Source organism: Belonocnema kinseyi, chromosome 10 (assembly GCF_010883055.1).
Source record: "Belonocnema kinseyi isolate 2016_QV_RU_SX_M_011 chromosome 10, B_treatae_v1, whole genome shotgun sequence".
In the NCBI taxonomy this organism is placed as follows: domain Eukaryota; kingdom Metazoa; phylum Arthropoda; class Insecta; order Hymenoptera; family Cynipidae; genus Belonocnema; species Belonocnema kinseyi.
In genome coordinates this window covers 9,160,245-9,164,760 of record NC_046666.1, presented here as the reverse complement: position 1 = coordinate 9,164,760, position 4,516 = coordinate 9,160,245, and the positions used below count along the sequence as shown (strand labels likewise).

The 4,516-nt window shown below is 23.4% G+C and overlaps 1 protein-coding gene across 2 annotated transcripts in view; it reads left to right on the top strand.

Annotated features, from left to right (window-relative positions):
* The window catches only part of LOC117182140 (carcinine transporter-like), a 216,876-nt gene that overhangs the window by 148,387 nt on the left and 63,973 nt on the right, over positions 1-4,516 (top strand). The window contains exon 1 of one of the 2 annotated variants that reach the window (XM_033375188.1): positions 7-212. The exons of the other annotated variant lie outside the window; for it this stretch is intronic. The gene's annotated coding sequence lies outside the window, so the exon portion shown is untranslated. Of the gene's footprint in view, positions 1-6; positions 213-4,516 lie in introns of those variants that run through there. 2 annotated transcript variants of the gene reach the window in all.

Sequence of the window (4,516 nt, the reverse complement as noted above, 5' to 3'; positions counted from 1 at the left end):
ATTTTAAATTCGAATTTAACTGTGAAATTTAGTTTAGAAAAAGTGTGCATCCAATATTTCTGTCAGTGAAGACTCGGAAATGCTCAACGCTGGAAGAATTGTTCAGAGTGATATCCTTTGATTCTGAGGATTTAGTGACTTTTTGTGTGAAGTTTTTATTTATTTTTTATTTCAGTTTTAAACTTTCTTGGATCTACTGTATTTTTTAGAAAGTAAGTATATCAGTTTTCGAAGATAGAGGCCTCCGACTCACTACACTGTTTAGATTATTTATGTGTCGAATCTTCAACTAAAAAGGGTAATTTGAAAGAAAAGAATCGCATTTTGAACCAAAAAGATAAGCTTCATACAAAACAGTGGAATTTGCAAGAAAATAGTTAAATTTTCAAGCAAAAAGGTAAAACCTCACACAGAAGATTAATTTCATACCAAAAAAGATGAATTCTGGAAAAAATATTTTTAAACGAATAGTTTAATTTGAAACGAAGAAGATTAATTTTCTATCAGAAAGCACGCATTTTAAAAAAAAAAAAAACATTAATATTGTACTAAACAGTTCATTTTTAACCAATTATATTAATTTTTGAATAGAAAAAATCGTTTTGTAACTAAAAATAATACACTTTTAACACATACTGAAATAATTACATTTTCCAGTTGAAAAGTGAATTTTCTACCAAACGATCAAGTAAATTTTAAAGGCATACATTTTTAAGTAAGAAGATTAATTTTCTACTAAAAACGGCGAATTTTTAACGAAATACCTGAATTTTCAACCAAAAAATTGAATTTTTAGCTAAAAGTAGATAAATTTAGAATAAAAAAGGTATAGTTTACTTTTCAATTATAAAACTTAAAATTTCAATCTAATTTCACTAAACCATTGCATTTTTAACCGAAAAGATTAATTTTTTTATCGAAAAAACAACTTTTCAACAAAATAGATTGATTTTCAACTAGAAAAGATAATTTTGTAACTAAAAAAATAAATAAATTTTTAACCCAAGATGGAATAAGTACATTTTCAATTCGAGAAGTTAATTTTGTACAACAAAAATTAATTTTAAACAAAATAGTTAAATTTTCACTCAAGCAGATGAATTTTTACTCGAGAAGATTAATTTTTGACCAAAAAAGGACAATTTTCAGCAAAATTAATTAATTTTCAACTAGAAAAGATAGTTTTTCACCTAAAAATGAATAAATCTTCAACCCAAAATAAAATAATTATATTTTCAAGTTGCAAAGTTAATTTCTTATAAAAGAAAAGCTTTGAAGAAAATACTGAAATTTCAATTAAAAAACTTAATTTTTGCGCAAGAAGATGAATCTGATAAGAAAAGACGTGTTTTGAACAAAATACATGAATTTTAAAATAATAAAGATACATTTAGAATAAAAATGTAATAGTTCAGTTTTCAGTCGAAAAAATTTATATTTAACTAAAAAGGAATTTCAAAAACAAAGAAGTAGTTAAATTCTTCTCTAGAATTAATTAATTTTCTATAAAAATAGACAAATTAAAAAAAAAAGGCATGCATTTTTCAACCAATATAGTTACATTTGAAAGTAAACGATTTTAAACTACAATCAAGTATCTGTGATCCGAAAAATTAATTTTTTTTAATAGTTAGATTTTCAGATGAGAAATTAATTTTCAACCAACCGAAAATGAATTTTTAAACAATATAGTTAAATTTTTAAACGTACGAATTTTTAATTTTAAAAATTAATTTTTAACCAAAAATGAAACGAAGTTTCAACCCAATGGTTATATTTTGAACCGAACGATTTTCAACTAAAAATGGAATAGTATTATTTTCAAACAAAGAAATGAATTTTCTATATAAAATTTGAATTTTTTACAATGAAGATTAGTTTTCTACCGAAAAAGAACAATGTTTCATAAAGTATATTAATTCGCACACAGAAGTTGGATTTTTAACTACAAAAAATTAATTTATAACCAAAAATGGACGAGTTATATTTTTAAACTAAAAAATTAACTTTTTAAACTAAAAAAGCAATTTGCAAGAAAGCACTTGAGCTTTCAACCAAGAAATATGAATTTTCAACAAAAAAATCCATTTTGAACCCATTAGTCGAATTCGCAACAAAATAGTTAAAAGTTAAAAATTAATTTTTTTACAAAAAGAAAAAAATTTTTCAACGAAAACAAATTTTCAACAAAAATTCTTGGATCATCAACTAAAACAGATGAATTTTCAAACAAAAAGTCTCGGTTTTAAGTAAAAAATTAATTTTCCAAAATTCTTTGATCCTCAACTAAAACACATTAATTTTCAAACAAAAAGTTTAGGTTTGATTAAAAAATGAAGTTGATAACCAACATAGTTGAAGTTTCGACAAAAAAAATTTGTTAGTTAAGAAAGGAAAAAAGTTTTAATTAATTCACTGAATTCTCAAGCGAAAAAGACGAATAAAAAAAATGTTGAATTTTCGACCAAGAAGTGTAACTTGTTTAACAATATTGTCGAATTTTTAACAAAATAACTCAATTTTGACCAAAAGAATAACATTTTTGATTGATAAATTTAATTCATTCAAAATTTTATGACACAATTTTTACAATGTTTTTTTTTTTAATTTGTGACACTATTTTATTTAAAAAATTTATTTGGTATTTATTAATATTTATTTAATATTTGTAATTATTTTATTATATTTTATTACACTATTTTTAAACTCTGAAGTGAGCCCGAAGCTTGATATTTCAGTAAAGGAAAGGAAGAAGAGCTTATCTCTGTACCTTTCATGATTTCAAGGTAAATGATGTTGCATCATCTTAAACAACAAAGTTCAAACTTTTTTTCATATTAACTTTTCATTAATACCATTTCATTTAAAATTTTCACATTTATTGAAACAAGCCATAAATCGATGTAATGACTAACTAAAAATAATTTCCAGTAGGTTAGATTAAGAAAAAAATTGTTTATAATGTTATAAACAAACTATTGAATAAAAGTAATTTTTTCGTGATTTGCAATGATAAGCTATTTTAAATCTATAAGTTTTATGTAAAATATAACAATAATAATGTTCGCTTACAATTAGTTAAGGATAGCTGCTGTTTGCCAATTATTTAAATAATTTTTAGAGCAACATCCACATTTTAACCATTTCATCATTTCTTCATTTTTTGCTGAATCAACTTGAAATCTTTCGCCGAAGACTCTTTGTTTGCATTTTTTCATAATTGCAAGAACTGTTAATTGTATGAACAATTTTTATAAACAAATTCACATTTTGACCATTTTTTCATAAATAGATCTAATTTTTTTGCAAAGTGAACTATATATGTATTTTTAAAGAATTCTTGTTGTCATATTTTTCATTGTGAAGAAGAGTGTTAATTAAATAAACAATTTTTATAAACAAACACACATTTCGACCATTTTTGATGAATTTTTGAAGGCTTCACGTTTTTGTGGATTCAACTAATAATTTCTTGCCAGGGACTCCTGCAATATTTTTTATAATAAAATTTTTTAATTTTATAAGATATTTGTATAAAAAATAACAGATTTTGAAATTTTTAGTCGTCAAAGACTTCATGCTGTCATATTTCTCATAGTGGAAAAACTTTTAATTATAGAAACAATTTTTATAAATAAATGCAAATTTCCATAATTGTTTCATTATTTTTAACAAAAACTGCTTACTTTCGTTAATCAAAGAAGCCCTTATACTATATAAAATCAGTTTGATAACTTAAACGTCTTCTTTGAATTGAAAGAAAGTGAAAGGTCGACTAAACTGCAAAACTCAAATTTTTTGCATGAAAATTGAAATAACTCTAGAAATAATTTAAAAATGTAAAATCTTTTGAAAACTTGCACTTTAATTTTATATGATCGATTACTAATAAAATTTTTTGACAAATCGATTGAATGTTATTGGCTCTAGGTCGACTGCATTACTAAAAACTTGAATTTTAGGCATAAAAAGTAAATTAACTTTAGAAATAATTTATAAATAAAGTTTTATGAACTGAACTGCTGAAAAATATAATTTTTGATTATTTATCAGTAAAAATTTCCTTAAAAAATAATAATTTCGCTTTATCTTGTCCAGGACAGTCGTTGAACTGCTAAAAATCGAATTTCGGCCATAAAAAGTAAAATACCTATAGAAATAATTTATGAATCAAAATTTCCTAAAGAATTGCGCTTCAGCTATGTCTATTAAATTTGTCCTAAAATTATTAGACGAATCAGTTGAATATTATAGGCTCCAGGTCGACTTCATTGCTAAAAAATCAAATTTTTAGCATGAAAAGTGAATTAACTCTATAAATAATTTATGAATTAAAATTTCGTGAAAAACGGAAGTTTAGCTGCATCTAGTAAATTTATCCTTAAATCGTTAAATGAATTAATTAAATTTCATTGACTCCAGGTCGACTAAATTGCTAAAAATCTAATTTTGGACATAAAAAGTGAAATAACTTTAGAGATCATTTATAGATCCAAATTTCATGAAAAAGGCATTT